Source organism: Crocodylus siamensis, chromosome 2 (assembly GCF_052110815.1).
Source record: "Crocodylus siamensis isolate JL-2025a chromosome 2, ASM5211081v1, whole genome shotgun sequence".
Classification (NCBI taxonomy): Eukaryota; Metazoa; Chordata; order Crocodylia; family Crocodylidae; genus Crocodylus; species Crocodylus siamensis.
The window spans coordinates 125,248,410-125,272,796 of NC_143396.1; the positions used below are offsets into that span (position 1 = coordinate 125,248,410).

The window sequence follows — 24,387 nt, forward strand, 5'->3', positions numbered from 1 at the left end:
AATCACTACTAGTACTGGTGGCTGGAACTTGTCTTGTATTTCTTAGTGGCTGCTGTCCAGCCTAGAATATCAGTAACCTGCTTCTTACCTGGTTCCTACCCCTTGACCTGTCTGGCTTGGGTGGGCTTTCCAAAAGTTACAGCTCTTGCTTGCACAGCTATTAAGGTCACTGGAACATACACACATTTGTACTGTATTGAGGTGTATTCCTTGGGAATGGAGACATTCTACTACAATTAGATTTTTTAAAAGGAGCATGTGGAGAGTGAAAATTAGAAAAAAAGAAGACAAACTGAGGGTTGAAACATAAGTGTCATCTGAGCTAGTATTCATTAAATCACGAGTCCCTCTCACATTTTAATATAGCCCACAATGGTTTAATACACATCAAAATAATCTGCATAGATAATGTATCAAGTCTGATATACTAATCTGTGAAGGTTTTGTTCACTGCTGCCTCTCACTATGATACCCAAGAGCTACGCACCACCCCACGAGCCTCCTGGCCACCCCCGCAAGCCTGGGCGGGCCGCTCCCCCCCAGCAGCCGGGGGGGCTAGCTCAAGTGGTAGAGCGCTCGCTTAGCATGCGAGAGGTAGCAGGATCGATGCCTGCGCCCTCCAGGGGGTGCCGGGCTGCCGGCTCCTTTTGGCCGAGGCGGTGGCCCGGCCGGAGCCCCAGCACGGCTGCTTCCCAGGCCCCGCGTGGCCTCCCGAGGTACTACCGGGGCCTGGATGGCTCGTTTCTCCTGCCGGTAATCTCTGCCTCGCTTCCGGGGCTAGCGCTGCCGAGGCAAGGCTAGCCCGGGTCGCGGGTGCGGCGGAACAGTAGGGGGCGCGGAGCCACCCGCCTGGGCACGCCCCACCACCTGCCAAGCGCCAAGCGCCTCCCCGGGGCTGCGTCACGTCCGGCCGACCCCCTTCCACAGCCCAGCCGCAAGCCTGGGGGTACCGCCGCCCCTGGCCATCTGGCCTGTTTTTGGCCCTGTGCCCCCGGGCGCACTCAGGCCTTGTGCACCTTGAGGGTGCTTACCCTGCTGCGAATACCGGGGGCGCTTCTTTTTGCCTGAAGCACAAAATATGACAACGGGCAGGCAGTGCGGGGATGCAGTCAGGAAGGCCAACCGCACCTTGTCATGCATCCACAGATGCAGCTCAAGCTCAAGCAGGCCCAGGGAGGTGATCCTCCCCCTCAATGCGGCACTGGTCGGGCCGCAGCTGGAGCACTGCGTCCAGCTCTGGGCGCCCCGCTTCAAGAGGGAGGTGGACAACAGGGAGAGGGTCCAGAGGAGGGCCACTCGCATGATCGGGGGGGCAGCAGGGCAGGCCCTACGAGGGCAGGCTGCGGGACCTGAACCTGTTCAGCCTTCACGAGAGAAGGCTGAGGGCGGATCCGGTGGCCTGTTACAAAGTAGTCAGAGGGGACCAGCAGGCCCTGGGGGAGTCCCTGTTTCCCCGAGCACCGCCAGGAGGGACCAGAAATAACGGTCACAAGCTGGCAGAGGGTAAATTCAGATGAGACGTCAGGGGGTGCTACCGCTCTCTCAGGGCGGCTAGGGTCTGGAGCCGACTTCCAAGCCAAGTGGTGCTGGCTCCTAGGCAGGCGGGGCTTTAAGACAAGGCTTGACAATCACCTTGCTGGGCTCCTTTGACCCCCGACCCTCCTTCCTGGGGTGGCAGGAAAGGGGGTCGGACTTGACGATCTGCTCAGGTGCCTTCCGACCCTACTAACTATGAAAAAGTAGCCTCCCAGAGTCAGCCGGACCGAGGGGGCAGGCAGGCCTAACCCAGCCCCGCTCCCAGCCAGTCCACCACGCTATGGACACTGGAGATCTTCATGGCTTGCAGACGGAAGGCCTGTGGAATGCTACGGGCTGCAGGAGAATCCAAGAACAACCTAAGACCAAAGAGTGTGGCTACGTAGCCGTCGAGCACGCAGCTGTATCACAGGGAGCTCGATATCTGGGTAGATCTCAGGTAAGTTACTCACAAGTGTCATCCAGAGGCTGCTGAAGCTTTGCTCTGGAGGCATGGTGTGTCAGTGAGTTTCCAGAGAGATCCCCACGTCTCTGCCTGCTGAGCCCCGGGGAGTACATGGTCCTTCCAGGTCCAATCAGGGCAGGTGTTGTTGAAGGCTAAGCAACCAATTTGTACAGCGTCACGTGTCACCCCGGGGAGTGACAGCTCCTGAGCCCCTGCCCCTGTGCCACGAACTCCGTGCTTCAAACAAGGAAGAGAGGTGGGGCCCCGCCCCGCTCTCAGCTGGGCCAGGTCACGTAGGCGCAGCTGGTGGCAGAGCACCCGAGGTGATAGGCAGGGAAGAAGACAGTGAGGAAGAAGGAAAAACTGGGACAAGCGAGGATGGAAAGCCTTGGCAGAGGGGCAAGCGGCTGAAGAAGTCGGCTGCAGGCCTTGACTGCGGGAGGCAGCAGGAGGGCTTCCCACTCTCCACTCGCAAGCGCGCTTTACAGGTGCGGGGCGGGCCAGGCTGGCTGCGGTGGCGACTGAGGTAGTAAAAGCCCAGGGTGGCCAGCGTGGGGATCGAACCCACGGCCTTGGCGTTATTAGCACCACGCTCTGTCCAGCTGAGCTAGCCGGCCGAGGCCACGGGGGCTTCCCTCGCTGGAGCTGGCTGCCGACCAGCCCGAGTCAGGCAAGCTACGCACCACCCCACGAGCCTCCTGGCCACCCCCGCAAGCCTGGGCGGGCCGCTCCCCCCCAGCAGCCGGGGGGGCTAGCTCAAGTGGTAGAGCGCTCGCTTAGCATGCGAGAGGTAGCAGGATCGATGCCTGCGCCCTCCAGGGGGTGCCGGGCTGCCGGCTCCTTTTGGCCGAGGCGGTGGCCCGGCCGGAGCCCCAGCACGGCTGCTTCCCAGGCCCCGCGTGGCCTCCCGAGGTACTACCGGGGCCTGGATGGCTCGTTTCTCCTGCCGGTAATCTCTGCCTCGCTTCCGGGGCTAGCGCTGCCGAGGCAAGGCTAGCCCGGGTCGCGGGTGCGGCGGAACAGTAGGGGGCGCGGAGCCACCCGCCTGGGCACGCCCCACCACCTGCCAAGCGCCAAGCGCCTCCCCGGGGCTGCGTCACGTCCGGCCGACCCCCTTCCACAGCCCAGCCGCAAGCCTGGGGGTACCGCCGCCCCTGGCCATCTGGCCTGTTTTTGGCCCTGTGCCCCCGGGCGCACTCAGGCCTTGTGCACCTTGAGGGTGCTTACCCTGCTGCGAATACCGGGGGCGCTTCTTTTTGCCTGAAGCACAAAATATGACAACGGGCAGGCAGTGCGGGGATGCAGTCAGGAAGGCCAACCGCACCTTGTCATGCATCCACAGATGCAGCTCAAGCTCAAGCAGGCCCAGGGAGGTGATCCTCCCCCTCAATGCGGCACTGGTCGGGCCGCAGCTGGAGCACTGCGTCCAGCTCTGGGCGCCCCGCTTCAAGAGGGAGGTGGACAACAGGGAGAGGGTCCAGAGGAGGGCCACTCGCATGATCGGGGGGGCAGCAGGGCAGGCCCTACGAGGGCAGGCTGCGGGACCTGAACCTGTTCAGCCTTCACGAGAGAAGGCTGAGGGCGGATCCGGTGGCCTGTTACAAAGTAGTCAGAGGGGACCAGCAGGCCCTGGGGGAGTCCCTGTTTCCCCGAGCACCGCCAGGAGGGACCAGAAATAACGGTCACAAGCTGGCAGAGGGTAAATTCAGATGAGACGTCAGGGGGTGCTACCGCTCTCTCAGGGCGGCTAGGGTCTGGAGCCGACTTCCAAGCCAAGTGGTGCTGGCTCCTAGGCAGGCGGGGCTTTAAGACAAGGCTTGACAATCACCTTGCTGGGCTCCTTTGACCCCCGACCCTCCTTCCTGGGGTGGCAGGAAAGGGGGTCGGACTTGACGATCTGCTCAGGTGCCTTCCGACCCTACTAACTATGAAAAAGTAGCCTCCCAGAGTCAGCCGGACCGAGGGGGCAGGCAGGCCTAACCCAGCCCCGCTCCCAGCCAGTCCACCACGCTATGGACACTGGAGATCTTCATGGCTTGCAGACGGAAGGCCTGTGGAATGCTACGGGCTGCAGGAGAATCCAAGAACAACCTAAGACCAAAGAGTGTGGCTACGTAGCCGTCGAGCACGCAGCTGTATCACAGGGAGCTCGATATCTGGGTAGATCTCAGGTAAGTTACTCACAAGTGTCATCCAGAGGCTGCTGAAGCTTTGCTCTGGAGGCATGGTGTGTCAGTGAGTTTCCAGAGAGATCCCCACGTCTCTGCCTGCTGAGCCCCGGGGAGTACATGGTCCTTCCAGGTCCAATCAGGGCAGGTGTTGTTGAAGGCTAAGCAACCAATTTGTACAGCGTCACGTGTCACCCCGGGGAGTGACAGCTCCTGAGCCCCTGCCCCTGTGCCACGAACTCCGTGCTTCAAACAAGGAAGAGAGGTGGGGCCCCGCCCCGCTCTCAGCTGGGCCAGGTCACGTAGGCGCAGCTGGTGGCAGAGCACCCGAGGTGATAGGCAGGGAAGAAGACAGTGAGGAAGAAGGAAAAACTGGGACAAGCGAGGATGGAAAGCCTTGGCAGAGGGGCAAGCGGCTGAAGAAGTCGGCTGCAGGCCTTGACTGCGGGAGGCAGCAGGAGGGCTTCCCACTCTCCACTCGCAAGCGCGCTTTACAGGTGCGGGGCGGGCCAGGCTGGCTGCGGTGGCGACTGAGGTAGTAAAAGCCCAGGGTGGCCAGCGTGGGGATCGAACCCACGGCCTTGGCGTTATTAGCACCACGCTCTGTCCAGCTGAGCTAGCCGGCCGAGGCCACGGGGGCTTCCCTCGCTGGAGCTGGCTGCCGACCAGCCCGAGTCAGGCAAGCTACGCACCACCCCACGAGCCTCCTGGCCACCCCCGCAAGCCTGGGCGGGCCGCTCCCCCCCAGCAGCCGGGGGGGCTAGCTCAAGTGGTAGAGCGCTCGCTTAGCATGCGAGAGGTAGCAGGATCGATGCCTGCGCCCTCCAGGGGGTGCCGGGCTGCCGGCTCCTTTTGGCCGAGGCGGTGGCCCGGCCGGAGCCCCAGCACGGCTGCTTCCCAGGCCCCGCGTGGCCTCCCGAGGTACTACCGGGGCCTGGATGGCTCGTTTCTCCTGCCGGTAATCTCTGCCTCGCTTCCGGGGCTAGCGCTGCCGAGGCAAGGCTAGCCCGGGTCGCGGGTGCGGCGGAACAGTAGGGGGCGCGGAGCCACCCGCCTGGGCACGCCCCACCACCTGCCAAGCGCCAAGCGCCTCCCCGGGGCTGCGTCACGTCCGGCCGACCCCCTTCCACAGCCCAGCCGCAAGCCTGGGGGTACCGCCGCCCCTGGCCATCTGGCCTGTTTTTGGCCCTGTGCCCCCGGGCGCACTCAGGCCTTGTGCACCTTGAGGGTGCTTACCCTGCTGCGAATACCGGGGGCGCTTCTTTTTGCCTGAAGCACAAAATATGACAACGGGCAGGCAGTGCGGGGATGCAGTCAGGAAGGCCAACCGCACCTTGTCATGCATCCACAGATGCAGCTCAAGCTCAAGCAGGCCCAGGGAGGTGATCCTCCCCCTCAATGCGGCACTGGTCGGGCCGCAGCTGGAGCACTGCGTCCAGCTCTGGGCGCCCCGCTTCAAGAGGGAGGTGGACAACAGGGAGAGGGTCCAGAGGAGGGCCACTCGCATGATCGGGGGGGCAGCAGGGCAGGCCCTACGAGGGCAGGCTGCGGGACCTGAACCTGTTCAGCCTTCACGAGAGAAGGCTGAGGGCGGATCCGGTGGCCTGTTACAAAGTAGTCAGAGGGGACCAGCAGGCCCTGGGGGAGTCCCTGTTTCCCCGAGCACCGCCAGGAGGGACCAGAAATAACGGTCACAAGCTGGCAGAGGGTAAATTCAGATGAGACGTCAGGGGGTGCTACCGCTCTCTCAGGGCGGCTAGGGTCTGGAGCCGACTTCCAAGCCAAGTGGTGCTGGCTCCTAGGCAGGCGGGGCTTTAAGACAAGGCTTGACAATCACCTTGCTGGGCTCCTTTGACCCCCGACCCTCCTTCCTGGGGTGGCAGGAAAGGGGGTCGGACTTGACGATCTGCTCAGGTGCCTTCCGACCCTACTAACTATGAAAAAGTAGCCTCCCAGAGTCAGCCGGACCGAGGGGGCAGGCAGGCCTAACCCAGCCCCGCTCCCAGCCAGTCCACCACGCTATGGACACTGGAGATCTTCATGGCTTGCAGACGGAAGGCCTGTGGAATGCTACGGGCTGCAGGAGAATCCAAGAACAACCTAAGACCAAAGAGTGTGGCTACGTAGCCGTCGAGCACGCAGCTGTATCACAGGGAGCTCGATATCTGGGTAGATCTCAGGTAAGTTACTCACAAGTGTCATCCAGAGGCTGCTGAAGCTTTGCTCTGGAGGCATGGTGTGTCAGTGAGTTTCCAGAGAGATCCCCACGTCTCTGCCTGCTGAGCCCCGGGGAGTACATGGTCCTTCCAGGTCCAATCAGGGCAGGTGTTGTTGAAGGCTAAGCAACCAATTTGTACAGCGTCACGTGTCACCCCGGGGAGTGACAGCTCCTGAGCCCCTGCCCCTGTGCCACGAACTCCGTGCTTCAAACAAGGAAGAGAGGTGGGGCCCCGCCCCGCTCTCAGCTGGGCCAGGTCACGTAGGCGCAGCTGGTGGCAGAGCACCCGAGGTGATAGGCAGGGAAGAAGACAGTGAGGAAGAAGGAAAAACTGGGACAAGCGAGGATGGAAAGCCTTGGCAGAGGGGCAAGCGGCTGAAGAAGTCGGCTGCAGGCCTTGACTGCGGGAGGCAGCAGGAGGGCTTCCCACTCTCCACTCGCAAGCGCGCTTTACAGGTGCGGGGCGGGCCAGGCTGGCTGCGGTGGCGACTGAGGTAGTAAAAGCCCAGGGTGGCCAGCGTGGGGATCGAACCCACGGCCTTGGCGTTATTAGCACCACGCTCTGTCCAGCTGAGCTAGCCGGCCGAGGCCACGGGGGCTTCCCTCGCTGGAGCTGGCTGCCGACCAGCCCGAGTCAGGCAAGCTACGCACCACCCCACGAGCCTCCTGGCCACCCCCGCAAGCCTGGGCGGGCCGCTCCCCCCCAGCAGCCGGGGGGGCTAGCTCAAGTGGTAGAGCGCTCGCTTAGCATGCGAGAGGTAGCAGGATCGATGCCTGCGCCCTCCAGGGGGTGCCGGGCTGCCGGCTCCTTTTGGCCGAGGCGGTGGCCCGGCCGGAGCCCCAGCACGGCTGCTTCCCAGGCCCCGCGTGGCCTCCCGAGGTACTACCGGGGCCTGGATGGCTCGTTTCTCCTGCCGGTAATCTCTGCCTCGCTTCCGGGGCTAGCGCTGCCGAGGCAAGGCTAGCCCGGGTCGCGGGTGCGGCGGAACAGTAGGGGGCGCGGAGCCACCCGCCTGGGCACGCCCCACCACCTGCCAAGCGCCAAGCGCCTCCCCGGGGCTGCGTCACGTCCGGCCGACCCCCTTCCACAGCCCAGCCGCAAGCCTGGGGGTACCGCCGCCCCTGGCCATCTGGCCTGTTTTTGGCCCTGTGCCCCCGGGCGCACTCAGGCCTTGTGCACCTTGAGGGTGCTTACCCTGCTGCGAATACCGGGGGCGCTTCTTTTTGCCTGAAGCACAAAATATGACAACGGGCAGGCAGTGCGGGGATGCAGTCAGGAAGGCCAACCGCACCTTGTCATGCATCCACAGATGCAGCTCAAGCTCAAGCAGGCCCAGGGAGGTGATCCTCCCCCTCAATGCGGCACTGGTCGGGCCGCAGCTGGAGCACTGCGTCCAGCTCTGGGCGCCCCGCTTCAAGAGGGAGGTGGACAACAGGGAGAGGGTCCAGAGGAGGGCCACTCGCATGATCGGGGGGGCAGCAGGGCAGGCCCTACGAGGGCAGGCTGCGGGACCTGAACCTGTTCAGCCTTCACGAGAGAAGGCTGAGGGCGGATCCGGTGGCCTGTTACAAAGTAGTCAGAGGGGACCAGCAGGCCCTGGGGGAGTCCCTGTTTCCCCGAGCACCGCCAGGAGGGACCAGAAATAACGGTCACAAGCTGGCAGAGGGTAAATTCAGATGAGACGTCAGGGGGTGCTACCGCTCTCTCAGGGCGGCTAGGGTCTGGAGCCGACTTCCAAGCCAAGTGGTGCTGGCTCCTAGGCAGGCGGGGCTTTAAGACAAGGCTTGACAATCACCTTGCTGGGCTCCTTTGACCCCCGACCCTCCTTCCTGGGGTGGCAGGAAAGGGGGTCGGACTTGACGATCTGCTCAGGTGCCTTCCGACCCTACTAACTATGAAAAAGTAGCCTCCCAGAGTCAGCCGGACCGAGGGGGCAGGCAGGCCTAACCCAGCCCCGCTCCCAGCCAGTCCACCACGCTATGGACACTGGAGATCTTCATGGCTTGCAGACGGAAGGCCTGTGGAATGCTACGGGCTGCAGGAGAATCCAAGAACAACCTAAGACCAAAGAGTGTGGCTACGTAGCCGTCGAGCACGCAGCTGTATCACAGGGAGCTCGATATCTGGGTAGATCTCAGGTAAGTTACTCACAAGTGTCATCCAGAGGCTGCTGAAGCTTTGCTCTGGAGGCATGGTGTGTCAGTGAGTTTCCAGAGAGATCCCCACGTCTCTGCCTGCTGAGCCCCGGGGAGTACATGGTCCTTCCAGGTCCAATCAGGGCAGGTGTTGTTGAAGGCTAAGCAACCAATTTGTACAGCGTCACGTGTCACCCCGGGGAGTGACAGCTCCTGAGCCCCTGCCCCTGTGCCACGAACTCCGTGCTTCAAACAAGGAAGAGAGGTGGGGCCCCGCCCCGCTCTCAGCTGGGCCAGGTCACGTAGGCGCAGCTGGTGGCAGAGCACCCGAGGTGATAGGCAGGGAAGAAGACAGTGAGGAAGAAGGAAAAACTGGGACAAGCGAGGATGGAAAGCCTTGGCAGAGGGGCAAGCGGCTGAAGAAGTCGGCTGCAGGCCTTGACTGCGGGAGGCAGCAGGAGGGCTTCCCACTCTCCACTCGCAAGCGCGCTTTACAGGTGCGGGGCGGGCCAGGCTGGCTGCGGTGGCGACTGAGGTAGTAAAAGCCCAGGGTGGCCAGCGTGGGGATCGAACCCACGGCCTTGGCGTTATTAGCACCACGCTCTGTCCAGCTGAGCTAGCCGGCCGAGGCCACGGGGGCTTCCCTCGCTGGAGCTGGCTGCCGACCAGCCCGAGTCAGGCAAGCTACGCACCACCCCACGAGCCTCCTGGCCACCCCCGCAAGCCTGGGCGGGCCGCTCCCCCCCAGCAGCCGGGGGGGCTAGCTCAAGTGGTAGAGCGCTCGCTTAGCATGCGAGAGGTAGCAGGATCGATGCCTGCGCCCTCCAGGGGGTGCCGGGCTGCCGGCTCCTTTTGGCCGAGGCGGTGGCCCGGCCGGAGCCCCAGCACGGCTGCTTCCCAGGCCCCGCGTGGCCTCCCGAGGTACTACCGGGGCCTGGATGGCTCGTTTCTCCTGCCGGTAATCTCTGCCTCGCTTCCGGGGCTAGCGCTGCCGAGGCAAGGCTAGCCCGGGTCGCGGGTGCGGCGGAACAGTAGGGGGCGCGGAGCCACCCGCCTGGGCACGCCCCACCACCTGCCAAGCGCCAAGCGCCTCCCCGGGGCTGCGTCACGTCCGGCCGACCCCCTTCCACAGCCCAGCCGCAAGCCTGGGGGTACCGCCGCCCCTGGCCATCTGGCCTGTTTTTGGCCCTGTGCCCCCGGGCGCACTCAGGCCTTGTGCACCTTGAGGGTGCTTACCCTGCTGCGAATACCGGGGGCGCTTCTTTTTGCCTGAAGCACAAAATATGACAACGGGCAGGCAGTGCGGGGATGCAGTCAGGAAGGCCAACCGCACCTTGTCATGCATCCACAGATGCAGCTCAAGCTCAAGCAGGCCCAGGGAGGTGATCCTCCCCCTCAATGCGGCACTGGTCGGGCCGCAGCTGGAGCACTGCGTCCAGCTCTGGGCGCCCCGCTTCAAGAGGGAGGTGGACAACAGGGAGAGGGTCCAGAGGAGGGCCACTCGCATGATCGGGGGGGCAGCAGGGCAGGCCCTACGAGGGCAGGCTGCGGGACCTGAACCTGTTCAGCCTTCACGAGAGAAGGCTGAGGGCGGATCCGGTGGCCTGTTACAAAGTAGTCAGAGGGGACCAGCAGGCCCTGGGGGAGTCCCTGTTTCCCCGAGCACCGCCAGGAGGGACCAGAAATAACGGTCACAAGCTGGCAGAGGGTAAATTCAGATGAGACGTCAGGGGGTGCTACCGCTCTCTCAGGGCGGCTAGGGTCTGGAGCCGACTTCCAAGCCAAGTGGTGCTGGCTCCTAGGCAGGCGGGGCTTTAAGACAAGGCTTGACAATCACCTTGCTGGGCTCCTTTGACCCCCGACCCTCCTTCCTGGGGTGGCAGGAAAGGGGGTCGGACTTGACGATCTGCTCAGGTGCCTTCCGACCCTACTAACTATGAAAAAGTAGCCTCCCAGAGTCAGCCGGACCGAGGGGGCAGGCAGGCCTAACCCAGCCCCGCTCCCAGCCAGTCCACCACGCTATGGACACTGGAGATCTTCATGGCTTGCAGACGGAAGGCCTGTGGAATGCTACGGGCTGCAGGAGAATCCAAGAACAACCTAAGACCAAAGAGTGTGGCTACGTAGCCGTCGAGCACGCAGCTGTATCACAGGGAGCTCGATATCTGGGTAGATCTCAGGTAAGTTACTCACAAGTGTCATCCAGAGGCTGCTGAAGCTTTGCTCTGGAGGCATGGTGTGTCAGTGAGTTTCCAGAGAGATCCCCACGTCTCTGCCTGCTGAGCCCCGGGGAGTACATGGTCCTTCCAGGTCCAATCAGGGCAGGTGTTGTTGAAGGCTAAGCAACCAATTTGTACAGCGTCACGTGTCACCCCGGGGAGTGACAGCTCCTGAGCCCCTGCCCCTGTGCCACGAACTCCGTGCTTCAAACAAGGAAGAGAGGTGGGGCCCCGCCCCGCTCTCAGCTGGGCCAGGTCACGTAGGCGCAGCTGGTGGCAGAGCACCCGAGGTGATAGGCAGGGAAGAAGACAGTGAGGAAGAAGGAAAAACTGGGACAAGCGAGGATGGAAAGCCTTGGCAGAGGGGCAAGCGGCTGAAGAAGTCGGCTGCAGGCCTTGACTGCGGGAGGCAGCAGGAGGGCTTCCCACTCTCCACTCGCAAGCGCGCTTTACAGGTGCGGGGCGGGCCAGGCTGGCTGCGGTGGCGACTGAGGTAGTAAAAGCCCAGGGTGGCCAGCGTGGGGATCGAACCCACGGCCTTGGCGTTATTAGCACCACGCTCTGTCCAGCTGAGCTAGCCGGCCGAGGCCACGGGGGCTTCCCTCGCTGGAGCTGGCTGCCGACCAGCCCGAGTCAGGCAAGCTACGCACCACCCCACGAGCCTCCTGGCCACCCCCGCAAGCCTGGGCGGGCCGCTCCCCCCCAGCAGCCGGGGGGGCTAGCTCAAGTGGTAGAGCGCTCGCTTAGCATGCGAGAGGTAGCAGGATCGATGCCTGCGCCCTCCAGGGGGTGCCGGGCTGCCGGCTCCTTTTGGCCGAGGCGGTGGCCCGGCCGGAGCCCCAGCACGGCTGCTTCCCAGGCCCCGCGTGGCCTCCCGAGGTACTACCGGGGCCTGGATGGCTCGTTTCTCCTGCCGGTAATCTCTGCCTCGCTTCCGGGGCTAGCGCTGCCGAGGCAAGGCTAGCCCGGGTCGCGGGTGCGGCGGAACAGTAGGGGGCGCGGAGCCACCCGCCTGGGCACGCCCCACCACCTGCCAAGCGCCAAGCGCCTCCCCGGGGCTGCGTCACGTCCGGCCGACCCCCTTCCACAGCCCAGCCGCAAGCCTGGGGGTACCGCCGCCCCTGGCCATCTGGCCTGTTTTTGGCCCTGTGCCCCCGGGCGCACTCAGGCCTTGTGCACCTTGAGGGTGCTTACCCTGCTGCGAATACCGGGGGCGCTTCTTTTTGCCTGAAGCACAAAATATGACAACGGGCAGGCAGTGCGGGGATGCAGTCAGGAAGGCCAACCGCACCTTGTCATGCATCCACAGATGCAGCTCAAGCTCAAGCAGGCCCAGGGAGGTGATCCTCCCCCTCAATGCGGCACTGGTCGGGCCGCAGCTGGAGCACTGCGTCCAGCTCTGGGCGCCCCGCTTCAAGAGGGAGGTGGACAACAGGGAGAGGGTCCAGAGGAGGGCCACTCGCATGATCGGGGGGGCAGCAGGGCAGGCCCTACGAGGGCAGGCTGCGGGACCTGAACCTGTTCAGCCTTCACGAGAGAAGGCTGAGGGCGGATCCGGTGGCCTGTTACAAAGTAGTCAGAGGGGACCAGCAGGCCCTGGGGGAGTCCCTGTTTCCCCGAGCACCGCCAGGAGGGACCAGAAATAACGGTCACAAGCTGGCAGAGGGTAAATTCAGATGAGACGTCAGGGGGTGCTACCGCTCTCTCAGGGCGGCTAGGGTCTGGAGCCGACTTCCAAGCCAAGTGGTGCTGGCTCCTAGGCAGGCGGGGCTTTAAGACAAGGCTTGACAATCACCTTGCTGGGCTCCTTTGACCCCCGACCCTCCTTCCTGGGGTGGCAGGAAAGGGGGTCGGACTTGACGATCTGCTCAGGTGCCTTCCGACCCTACTAACTATGAAAAAGTAGCCTCCCAGAGTCAGCCGGACCGAGGGGGCAGGCAGGCCTAACCCAGCCCCGCTCCCAGCCAGTCCACCACGCTATGGACACTGGAGATCTTCATGGCTTGCAGACGGAAGGCCTGTGGAATGCTACGGGCTGCAGGAGAATCCAAGAACAACCTAAGACCAAAGAGTGTGGCTACGTAGCCGTCGAGCACGCAGCTGTATCACAGGGAGCTCGATATCTGGGTAGATCTCAGGTAAGTTACTCACAAGTGTCATCCAGAGGCTGCTGAAGCTTTGCTCTGGAGGCATGGTGTGTCAGTGAGTTTCCAGAGAGATCCCCACGTCTCTGCCTGCTGAGCCCCGGGGAGTACATGGTCCTTCCAGGTCCAATCAGGGCAGGTGTTGTTGAAGGCTAAGCAACCAATTTGTACAGCGTCACGTGTCACCCCGGGGAGTGACAGCTCCTGAGCCCCTGCCCCTGTGCCACGAACTCCGTGCTTCAAACAAGGAAGAGAGGTGGGGCCCCGCCCCGCTCTCAGCTGGGCCAGGTCACGTAGGCGCAGCTGGTGGCAGAGCACCCGAGGTGATAGGCAGGGAAGAAGACAGTGAGGAAGAAGGAAAAACTGGGACAAGCGAGGATGGAAAGCCTTGGCAGAGGGGCAAGCGGCTGAAGAAGTCGGCTGCAGGCCTTGACTGCGGGAGGCAGCAGGAGGGCTTCCCACTCTCCACTCGCAAGCGCGCTTTACAGGTGCGGGGCGGGCCAGGCTGGCTGCGGTGGCGACTGAGGTAGTAAAAGCCCAGGGTGGCCAGCGTGGGGATCGAACCCACGGCCTTGGCGTTATTAGCACCACGCTCTGTCCAGCTGAGCTAGCCGGCCGAGGCCACGGGGGCTTCCCTCGCTGGAGCTGGCTGCCGACCAGCCCGAGTCAGGCAAGCTACGCACCACCCCACGAGCCTCCTGGCCACCCCCGCAAGCCTGGGCGGGCCGCTCCCCCCCAGCAGCCGGGGGGGCTAGCTCAAGTGGTAGAGCGCTCGCTTAGCATGCGAGAGGTAGCAGGATCGATGCCTGCGCCCTCCAGGGGGTGCCGGGCTGCCGGCTCCTTTTGGCCGAGGCGGTGGCCCGGCCGGAGCCCCAGCACGGCTGCTTCCCAGGCCCCGCGTGGCCTCCCGAGGTACTACCGGGGCCTGGATGGCTCGTTTCTCCTGCCGGTAATCTCTGCCTCGCTTCCGGGGCTAGCGCTGCCGAGGCAAGGCTAGCCCGGGTCGCGGGTGCGGCGGAACAGTAGGGGGCGCGGAGCCACCCGCCTGGGCACGCCCCACCACCTGCCAAGCGCCAAGCGCCTCCCCGGGGCTGCGTCACGTCCGGCCGACCCCCTTCCACAGCCCAGCCGCAAGCCTGGGGGTACCGCCGCCCCTGGCCATCTGGCCTGTTTTTGGCCCTGTGCCCCCGGGCGCACTCAGGCCTTGTGCACCTTGAGGGTGCTTACCCTGCTGCGAATACCGGGGGCGCTTCTTTTTGCCTGAAGCACAAAATATGACAACGGGCAGGCAGTGCGGGGATGCAGTCAGGAAGGCCAACCGCACCTTGTCATGCATCCACAGATGCAGCTCAAGCTCAAGCAGGCCCAGGGAGGTGATCCTCCCCCTCAATGCGGCACTGGTCGGGCCGCAGCTGGAGCACTGCGTCCAGCTCTGGGCGCCCCGCTTCAAGAGGGAGGTGGACAACAGGGAGAGGGTCCAGAGGAGGGCCACTCGCATGATCGGGGGGGCAGCAGGGCAGGCCCTACGAGGGCAGGCTGCGGGACCTGAACCTGTTCAGCCTTCACGAGAGAAGGCTGAGGGCGGATCCGGTGGCCTGTTACAAAGTAGTCAGAGGGGACCAGCAGGCCCTGGGGGAGTCCCTGTTTCCCCGAGCACCGCCAGGAGGGACCAGAAATAACGGTCACAAGCTGGCAGAGGGTAAATTCAGATGAGACGTCAGGGGGTGCTACCGCTCTCTCAGGGCGGCTAGGGTCTGGAGCCGACTTCCAAGCCAAGTGGTGCTGGCTCCTAGGCAGGCGGGGCTTTAAGACAAGGCTTGACAATCACCTTGCTGGGCTCCTTTGACCCCCGACCCTCCTTCCTGGGGTGGCAGGAAAGGGGGTCGGACTTGACGATCTGCTCAGGTGCCTTCCGACCCTACTAACTATGAAAAAGTAGCCTCCCAGAGTCAGCCGGACCGAGGGGGCAGGCAGGCCTAACCCAGCCCCGCTCCCAGCCAGTCCACCACGCTATGGACACTGGAGATCTTCATGGCTTGCAGACGGAAGGCCTGTGGAATGCTACGGGCTGCAGGAGAATCCAAGAACAACCTAAGACCAAAGAGTGTGGCTACGTAGCCGTCGAGCACGCAGCTGTATCACAGGGAGCTCGATATCTGGGTAGATCTCAGGTAAGTTACTCACAAGTGTCATCCAGAGGCTGCTGAAGCTTTGCTCTGGAGGCATGGTGTGTCAGTGAGTTTCCAGAGAGATCCCCACGTCTCTGCCTGCTGAGCCCCGGGGAGTACATGGTCCTTCCAGGTCCAATCAGGGCAGGTGTTGTTGAAGGCTAAGCAACCAATTTGTACAGCGTCACGTGTCACCCCGGGGAGTGACAGCTCCTGAGCCCCTGCCCCTGTGCCACGAACTCCGTGCTTCAAACAAGGAAGAGAGGTGGGGCCCCGCCCCGCTCTCAGCTGGGCCCAAGTAGGTGTTTCCTGAGTATCAATCAAGTTCCTGAGATGTTCCAACCAGATAACCCCTTGTCAATAGAAAAGACAGTTTGATTTACACTATTGAGAATGCTTGAAAGAAGCTGAACTGGAGGTATAAAAATCTGTAAAAGAAGCAGCAGTGCGTGTGCTGACACCACTCGCTTTCTTCTGGAGAGGCTGCAGGAGGAAGATCATCTCCCTTCAAGGATCGTGCTGAGAACTATGACCTGTCAGCTCTGCAACCCGAGTGCCTTGGACTGGTGAGATCCCAGCTCTCTCTCTCTTTTCTCTTCTCTCTCTAATCATAGATTTCTGAACTTGAACTGTATTAGTTAAGCTTGAGCTAAGTTTCCCCAAATACTTAGTGAAACCAGGGTATACTGTGACTGTTTGTGTTCGTTTTTCCTTTGCATGTCTATTACTACTAGTGCCAATATATATTTCATCTACTTAGCAATAAATAACTTTTATAGTCAAACTGGTGGTAATTGGGTATGTTTTGGTTTCTTTACTTCTCTTTCCCCACTTGCTCTGCAGCAACGCCCCTTTTACCTAAGCTAAAGATCCCTGTGAAGCCCAGAAATACTGTGGGGTCTGCTCATCGAGAGGCTAAAAGATTGGGACGTGCTGAGTTTGAAACACATAAGGGGATCAGCTGGTACAGGCTGATTGACCCAGTTTGGCTCAGACGTGCCCTAATGAACTGAACGCTGGCCCATGAAGGTGTCATCTGGACACCCAGCCAGATTCAGAGGTATTCTGTTTAACTGTGTGCTTGTGTCTGACTGTAATTTATTGTTGCTCTGATGAACTGATTTTTGGCATATGAGGGTGTGAGCCTGTCCATGCTGATCAACCCGGCCAGGTCAGGCGTGTCACGTTAATCTGTGTGTGTTTGTGTGTAAGACTGATTTGGGGATAGGAGGAACCCAGCCCCACTGAACTGAGTCCTGCAAGATAGCTCCACTGGGGGTGAGGGCTTGCAGAAGGGAGAGATACAGCTCCGTATAGAAACACAAGTAACACAAGCAGCACATTGATAGAATTACCAAGACCCTAGCCCTAATAAATGAGCACACCCCAAAGCAGCGGGCAAATCTGGTAACAGCCAGGTCACATAGGTGCAGCTGGTGGCAGAGCACCCGAGGTGATAGGCAGGGAAGAAGACAAATGAAATTTAATGGTAGAATTGAAATGAGGATTACAAGATGAAGTGAGGGACAGAAGCCAACCCACTGCTCTGCAGAACACTTCATTTTTTAAAAGGGAAATTTGGAGAATTTCTTGCATGTCATTATTGGCCACTGTGTAATTCACACCTCAAACTAGGAGAAGGCCAGTAAGGGAAACAGTAAGGGGACAAGCCTGAGGCATTATTATGTTTTTCTTTCTTATTCTACCTCCAAAAGCATGTTGCTAGAAACAGCATGAAATGTATGCATGCAAACCAGAGCCTCAGCTGTGCTCCTACCTTCTGCAACGTACCGCATACCTGATTAATGGTGGGTTTGTCATACTTATTATTATCATACTTATTATCTGGAGGTTCCAATCATTCCCTGGGACCTCTTGGCATTACCAAAATAATAACCATAATCAGCTGAGTCTTAAGGGTATTTCAGGAACTACCTGGATTAAGGACTTAAATATTCTTTTGGCTTTTAAGCCTTTCATTTACTGCCAAGAAATGCATCCCTCATCAATTTCTGTTTTATTAAGTGCCAGTATGGCCTTGCATAGAAATAATACTCAGAATAAAACTGTTGACATATTTTCTGTCTGAGGAATTTGATTTGTATTTCCAAATTCTTCTGCAGTTAAGAGGATTATTCTGCCTCTATGGTTCACTACTGCAATTCTGCTACATTGATCATCATACAGTATACCCTGGAGGCTGCATTTTAGTATGCTGCACAATAAATTGCATTCTTAGTATCAATTTGTTTCCAGTGATGCTTTTCACTTTCCTAGCGATAACTTTCAAGTAAATGTGGAAGCAGACGTTTCAGCATTCCTGTGTACAGGGTGTTCACGTACATCATTGGAAAGTATCAATATTTTATAAATATAGCTCTGCTCTTGTGGTTAACATGATTTCTTACTTGGAAAAAATGTCTTAAGGACCTTAATTAGAATAATAGAAAAATAAGATTAGAAGGGATCTCAAGAATTCATCTAGTCCAGCACCCTGCTCATCTCGTTACAAACCTGAATTTTAAAATCTGCTAGTAATGGAGATTTCTCAGTCTCTTTAGGTAATATATTCCACTGCTTAGCCACCCTCATATATAGAAAGATCATTTAATAGATATACATCTCTCCTTGCAGTTTAAGAACATTTCTTCTTATCTTGTACCTTATAGACATAGAGAATAGTTGTTTGCTACTGTCTTTATAACATTTGTATTGGTAGACATTATCAAATCGCCCCTCAAATATCTCCTTTCTTGACTAAATCATCCCAATTCTCCCCACTTTTTCTTATATTTCATGTTTTCTGGGCCTTTTTTTAAATTTCTGTGCTTGCTTTTGGAAACTTTCCAATTTGACTATAGATTTCTGAAACTGTGAAGACTGAAATTATTTAGTACTCCAGGGGAGGGCTCACCAGTGCTGAAGACAGAGGAAGAGTAACCTACAATAACTTGCATATGACATGCCTATTGATACATCCCAGAATGCCATTCTTTTTTTCCCACAGAAATATTGCAGTGCTGTCTCCTATTCAGTTTGTAATCCACTGTAAACCTCAATGGATTCTGACTGTGGATTGGTTTTTGTTTTTTTTTCTGACTAAATTTCTACTTTTCTACTACTTCTACAAGCTTATGAAAGGGGATCCTTGAAGGGGATTTTCTGCACAGAAAATGCAGGCACATAAACTGGGCCCCTGCACACAGCTGAAAGTGTGCCTGTCAAGAGCAAATTTGCTCCTGACAAGAACAGTTGAGTTAAGGCTGCTCCTGCCATGCTTTGCCCCCCTGCAGCAACCAGACTGGTACCCCTCAGCTGGCAGGAGAATGGGGGATGGCCCCAAATTCCACACGGTAGGACAGAGCTCTCCCAGTTGCCTGGCAGCTGTCTCCCAGGCAGTTGGAGATTGGGACAGGTCCTGATTTCCATGTGGCTAGAAGGCAGCATCCCACTGAACTGGGATAGCACTTCCCCTGTGACCCCCTGCTGGCTAGGCTGACTGGAAGCAATTTGCTCCTGGTTAGAATCTACACATGCACTCTAGCACACTAGTTTTAATGTGCCAGTTTCTAGAATCTCTATCTACAGGTACATTAGACTAATCTACTGTGAAATAATTTATGTAGATGCTGTTATATTGCTCACTAGATTAGTCTAATGCACAATAAAGCATCTCGTGTACAAAAGACCCATTGTGAACAAAACACCTTTTCCTCATGGCTTGCCCTGATATACATCCATGTTTAGACATGGTTGGCCAGATTCTATTCTGCTTCTAAGTAGATTTACTTAGACCTAAGTGAATCCTATTCCACACTTATAGTCATTGTTGTCCTTCCTATTTATTTGTTCTTTAATACCTTTACTCCCAGTCCTCTTCCTTCCTTTTCATTCCATTATTCAGCTCTCCGGTTGTGTTACCACACTACACAATATTAAAAACATATTTGGTATCTGACAGACTTTCTTCATACATGGTACACTGTATTTTGAGTGTAACTTTTAACTATGTTCACATATATATTTCAGCTGCCTGTAGGGGGTTTAGGATTGAAAGTGTGGTTGGGGGTAGAAAGGTAAGAAAGATTTATTGACTTAAGAAAAACATAACTATGCATAGTAACAAGACAAATGATGACTGACAAAAGCAATTTGCGTCGGCAACTTATTGGCAGTTCCTCTGATGCCTGATATACAGCAAGCTTCTCTTTCCACATGCACTCTAGCACATTAGTTTTAATGTGCCAGTCGCTAGAATCTCTATCTACAGGTACTAGAAAACAGTACATTAGACTAATTTACTGTGAAATAATTTATGTAGATGCTGTTATATTGCTCACTAGATTAGCCTAATACACAATAAAGCATCTCGTGTACAAAAGACCTGCGAGGTCAGGAGTCCCCAAACAATGCTGTCTGAGGGGTGCCGGGAAGGACCCTGGAATGCAGTTCTTGGGCTCCTCGAGGTCCACGGGCCCACTGATTCAGGCAACAGCTAACTAAACCTGTTTACAGAGCTGCATCTTCCTTCTGAATGGTTTCCAGATATTTCAGCTAATTTATAGCTTCTGAATGACACTGATAATGTATGACCACTTCGATTCCTTTTTTTCAACTGTCCTTAGACAACCAATAGCAGTACAAGCCTTGCATTCCTTTGATAAGGTAATTTGAACTGCGCCACAGGGCCTTACTACTTCTAGGCTTTGCTAAATTTACTAGGCTTTACTTTATACAAGGCCTCACTACATCTTGAACTATAATTAAGCTTTTAGCAACAACTTATAGCCTAATATCTAAACAAATACAAAAAAACACTTGGTCTAATCTTCATAGAGCCTTCAGCAAGCACTTTTATCACACAGACATACTTTTCAGCTGCCACAATATAGGTGGGCCCACACTGGAGAGATGAAATTTAACTTTAAAAAAAACTAAATAGGAACAGGAATTGCTAAGCACTGAAAGAAAAAAGCTTTTAATTTTGCCTACTTGAAGCGCCATTAGGCCATAATGCCACAGTAATTTGCATCTTAATAATGTCTGGTTTATATCATAAATTTGATATTCAGTATTTAAAGGAAATTAATATGAAAAACAAACACCCAAAGCCTAGGCACAGACCATACTGATTATTAGTATATAGGACCAGTCAGCTATGGTTTGTTTTTTTAGAAAGAAAGCAAAGAGGGAATAGATTCACTTACACAGTATTGTTCCACATGAAGCCAGACAAGAATAAATTCATTATGTCTAACACTAAGTGAAAACCACACTGGCTGACAGTAACAGTAGGAAAGAATTAGAACTTATTTTATGATGGAAACAAACACATGGGATCCTAAGTCGGGCTGTGAGGCTGAAAGATTTATCTGAAGTTAGTAAGATCTTCATTCAGGTGCATTCTTCGAGGTTCACTGGCTTGAATGTATGGAAAGGTCAGTAGATATAGATTGAGTACACTTGCTTCAAGATGTATTTGTTTTAAAACTGGTGGTCTGATAAGATACAATCACTTGGACAGCATGTCTTGGACATAACATTTTCTCATTTGTCACAAACGTGTCAATTAACATTTCAAGAAAGCATTTTATACTTTTCATATGAACCAGACATTCCTAATTTAATATTTAGCCTGGATGTCAACAGCTAATTTGAGTCTGATGTATTATACAGTTTTCTAAACCAGTCAGAAGACACAGGGATAAGAACTAAACTTTCTATATCTCTTTGTTGCTTTCAGAAGATTAATCATGATAGTTTTATTCTGTGCATATAAAAATATTCATTATCATAAAAGAAAAATTATCCTTATGTTGGGAAGCAATAACTCCAGTGAATCAGATGGTTGTTATTATTATTTTTCATAAACATCAAGTACAACAGTAATTGTTTTTCTTTTTATATGGTTCATGCTTATGTAGTATCACTCCAAATATTTTCTATTATGATATGGAAAAATTCTTTATGAACCTAGTAAATATCTATTCAGGGAGCTAATGAGTGAAGTATGTGGGGCGGGGGGGGGAAGTTTTGAATATTCCTATACATTGCTCCTTTCCAATGGTTTCATGGGAACACAGCTATATTGTGTAAGGTTTGAGAGGTACCATGGTAGCAACATGACATTTCAGAGTGGAGCAGGCAGGTCTTGTGAGAAAGTAGCATAAACAGGCCCTTCAATAGCTGTGTGCTTGAATTCTCACACAAATGAGAATGGTCATACAAATGAGTAAACAGAACCAAGCTGTTCCCCTACTCTCTGTGTGAGTTAACCACATTGCACACTGTACGTGGATTCTTTGGGAGAACAGCGGTCAATGAGGTACAATGCCTTTACCACAGAAGTGGCTATGATATGAATGGACAGGGAGGATCCTATCCCCACCTGTATTCCAGCCAATAAACCATATCTGGTTCTGCAGAGGAAGCAATCTGTGCTGTGAAAAGAACTTGTGCAGGTCCCTTCTCATAGAATCATAAAATCATAGACATGTAGGGATGAAAGGGACCTCCAGAGGTTATCTAATCTGACCCCCTGAGACAAGATCATTTTTTCCAGACCCTGACACAACACAGACATAACCCCCTAACCTGCCATAGGCAAATTGGGGGACCCCAGAAGCCAATGTCCTTCTTCTATGATATAGTGTCAATATGGGCATTTATATATGAGCTCCAGGAGCGGGGGTGGGCCTTAGGGGAGCTCCAAGAGCTGCTCTAATTAAAGTGCCTGGAGTGTCATGTATATCAGCATCCCCATGCTGAAAAATGGCGGTGGGGATGTTTTTACTAAATGTTGTGGAACACCCCCACCACCATTTTTCAGCATAGGGACGCTTACATATACGACACTAGAGTCTGCTGTGGTAATAACCTTGCTCCAGTAAACTCAATTAATTGAGTCTGCTTTGCCATGGTATAATTACAGCATGCCAGAGCAGCCTCCCTGTATGTTTATAGATGTTCTATATGTTCAAGAGATCCCAGGTAGAGAGGAACAGATAAGTCAGACATAGTTGTTTTGTTTTTGTGAAATGTTAGACTATACTTTATTAATTTTGCTAACTATCCCATTTTGGTCACTGCATAATAGAAAGGAGCTTTAGACCAAACTCTTGCCGTTTATGTATGCTTTCCCTTTTCAAAGTACATTTTTTCGGAGAGGAATGCAAAATTGACTCTGAATTCATTTTATTCTGTTCATTGTTGCACATATTAATGTTTCTGAGATCTCTCAAAACAAAACAGATACCACTTTGATCCCCTTCTCTGTGGAAGTTGCCAAAAGAAGCAGCTCAGATATTATGAAATACTTAGATTAAATCACCAGCATTTCTGTTGGTGACCACTTAATCTTATACATATGTTAAAGGAAGTTGGGTTCTTAATTATTATAGATTTCAATTTTCCATAGCAATAGTGCCTAGGGAACTTGGTTATTTTTAATATATAAACTATGCTCTTTCTTTGATGTTTTAAAATATACAGGTATGTGGGCCTGTTGCTATTTTCACCGGTTCTGGAAGCAAGAAAGGAATTCCTTGCATATCATAAGCATTTTCCTGGCTTTCATCTGCTGATAGTTTGTAGGATAAAAAGTCACTAACTCAATTAAATATCTGCATGGATTTGTTTTTCCATTTTTCTGTCACATCTCCTCCTATTCCTGAATATATCAACACCATTTATGTCATGTTTAATTCAAGCAGTCTATTTTGATACAGAGCAAGAACACTCAGATCCTGCACTGACTGGATCAAAGAGCACAGAACAATTTCAGCAGGCATTGCATTGATAATCCTGGGGTGCATCCTGAAGTTCTTTATTCAGGTGTTATTAAATCCAAACTTTTATTGATGTTAATGGAATTTACCCAGGATTTAATGCTTTATCTTTTTAAATCGGCACCATAAGTGAAGCTTGGTCTTAATTATATCCTAGTTCCTTTGGTTTAACCTAAAATAATCCAGAAAAAAGACTGGAATAATCCTACAAACCCATGTAAGCCCAAACCACAGTGGAAATCCTGCATTGCTAGTCCATGTTTGGACAACTGTCCACTAAAGATTCAAAGGGATTCCATGCTTTGCTTTTCCTGTATGGCTTGTTGACAATTTAAACTTAAAAAAATTGGGCAAAACCAAACTGTTTTTTCCCCCTCTAAATCTCTGTCCCTTTCCCCATTAAATGAAAGCACTACCTCTCTATAGGCCTGTTAATTAAGGCCATCTTTGCCACCTTTTAGGGCTGTGTGTGGCTTCCGTCCCTGATTCAATTCGGCAGAGATTCGGCCTGATTTGGTGGCCAAATCTCTCAATCTGAATCAAATCAGAGGACCCTTTAAATCTCTCTGAATTGACTCAGAACCCTCCAAATTGATTCAGAGAGATTCAGAAAGATTCAGAGATTCGGACATAGACACAGCTTTAAACATTTTGTCTACATACTAGACACAGATCAATCGTTGTGATTCTGGGGCACATGGAGTGTCCCACAGGAGTGCAGGGAGACCCTTCATGTGCTCAGCGGTGAACTTGGAAGTGGACCAGAAGCCAGGTACAGGTGGAGATAGATCGCATGTGTTGTTACATTCATTTTTAACTAAAAATATATGTTTATGAAACCAAACAGATATTATTACACCATTCTCCCTTACCTTTCATATGTTACTTGCCCATTTCACTGCACTCTGACTGGGAGAGAAACTCAGCAATTCCTGCAGATTGTACTGTAGTGTCAAGGTGCCTTAGATCAACCCCCTAGTGTGTGCCAATTAGATGCAAACAGAGACATTTTCTTTGGCGTGCCAGGAGGTGTGTGAGGAAATTGTTTTAAAAAAACATTTTTTTAAGTTGGAGGCGGAGTCAGAGGAACACGGGAGGGACGTAGTCTGCATTCTGCTGACTCCGCTCTTTGTCCCCAGGCTGCACCCTCCAGCCCAGCTTGGGCTTTGGAGGGCAGCTGCGGATGGGTGAGGTCTGGACCTGGGCAGGCACTGCAGAGGGCTGTTGTGCTGGAGGCTCCTGGCTGGCTCAGCCCTGAGCACTGCCTGCAGCATCTGTTCCCAGGGCCCAGAGGGCTTCTGAAGCTGGGCTCCACATCCAGGATCATGCACTGGGGGTGGCTCTGCCCCATTCATGCTGTGCCCAGCACACAGGGAGACTGAGCCCAGAGCTGGGAGTCCTTTGAGTTTGGTGTCCTGCCCCAGCCATGTGGGCAGCTCATGGACAGGACAGCCGTGGCCCATTCTTATGGAGCTGCATGGGCTGGGCCAAATCAGGCCAGGCCCCACCTCAGGTGCCACTGGGACTCACCATGGCCCTAGTCTGTGGAGCCCCGGGGCAGCCCCT

The 24,387-nt window shown here is 55.1% G+C and overlaps 13 non-coding genes across 13 annotated transcripts; 7 read left to right on the forward strand and 6 right to left on the reverse strand.

The window, feature by feature from the left end:
• The first annotated feature begins 549 nt into the window (after window positions 1-549).
• Window positions 550-622, forward strand: TRNAA-AGC (transfer RNA alanine (anticodon AGC)). The gene has a single exon. It is a non-coding gene; the product is annotated as a tRNA-Ala (tRNA).
• A 1,902-nt stretch (window positions 623-2,524) lies between these two features.
• On the reverse strand, window positions 2,525-2,598 carry TRNAI-AAU (transfer RNA isoleucine (anticodon AAU)). The gene has a single exon. It is a non-coding gene; the product is annotated as a tRNA-Ile (tRNA).
• Window positions 2,599-2,726: 128 nt separating this feature from the next.
• TRNAA-AGC (transfer RNA alanine (anticodon AGC)) lies at window positions 2,727-2,799 on the forward strand. The gene has a single exon. It is a non-coding gene; the product is annotated as a tRNA-Ala (tRNA).
• Window positions 2,800-4,701: 1,902 nt separating this feature from the next.
• Window positions 4,702-4,775, reverse strand: TRNAI-AAU (transfer RNA isoleucine (anticodon AAU)). Its single transcript has one exon. It is a non-coding gene; the product is annotated as a tRNA-Ile (tRNA).
• Window positions 4,776-4,903: 128 nt separating this feature from the next.
• On the forward strand, window positions 4,904-4,976 carry TRNAA-AGC (transfer RNA alanine (anticodon AGC)). The gene has a single exon. It is a non-coding gene; the product is annotated as a tRNA-Ala (tRNA).
• A 1,902-nt stretch (window positions 4,977-6,878) lies between these two features.
• TRNAI-AAU (transfer RNA isoleucine (anticodon AAU)) lies at window positions 6,879-6,952 on the reverse strand. The gene has a single exon. It is a non-coding gene; the product is annotated as a tRNA-Ile (tRNA).
• Window positions 6,953-7,080: 128 nt separating this feature from the next.
• On the forward strand, window positions 7,081-7,153 carry TRNAA-AGC (transfer RNA alanine (anticodon AGC)). Its single transcript has one exon. It is a non-coding gene; the product is annotated as a tRNA-Ala (tRNA).
• Window positions 7,154-9,055: 1,902 nt separating this feature from the next.
• Window positions 9,056-9,129, reverse strand: TRNAI-AAU (transfer RNA isoleucine (anticodon AAU)). Its single transcript has one exon. It is a non-coding gene; the product is annotated as a tRNA-Ile (tRNA).
• A 128-nt stretch (window positions 9,130-9,257) lies between these two features.
• TRNAA-AGC (transfer RNA alanine (anticodon AGC)) lies at window positions 9,258-9,330 on the forward strand. Its single transcript has one exon. It is a non-coding gene; the product is annotated as a tRNA-Ala (tRNA).
• Window positions 9,331-11,232: 1,902 nt separating this feature from the next.
• TRNAI-AAU (transfer RNA isoleucine (anticodon AAU)) lies at window positions 11,233-11,306 on the reverse strand. Its single transcript has one exon. It is a non-coding gene; the product is annotated as a tRNA-Ile (tRNA).
• A 128-nt stretch (window positions 11,307-11,434) lies between these two features.
• On the forward strand, window positions 11,435-11,507 carry TRNAA-AGC (transfer RNA alanine (anticodon AGC)). Its single transcript has one exon. It is a non-coding gene; the product is annotated as a tRNA-Ala (tRNA).
• Window positions 11,508-13,409: 1,902 nt separating this feature from the next.
• TRNAI-AAU (transfer RNA isoleucine (anticodon AAU)) lies at window positions 13,410-13,483 on the reverse strand. The gene has a single exon. It is a non-coding gene; the product is annotated as a tRNA-Ile (tRNA).
• Window positions 13,484-13,611: 128 nt separating this feature from the next.
• On the forward strand, window positions 13,612-13,684 carry TRNAA-AGC (transfer RNA alanine (anticodon AGC)). The gene has a single exon. It is a non-coding gene; the product is annotated as a tRNA-Ala (tRNA).
• Window positions 13,685-24,387: the final 10,703 nt, after the last annotated feature.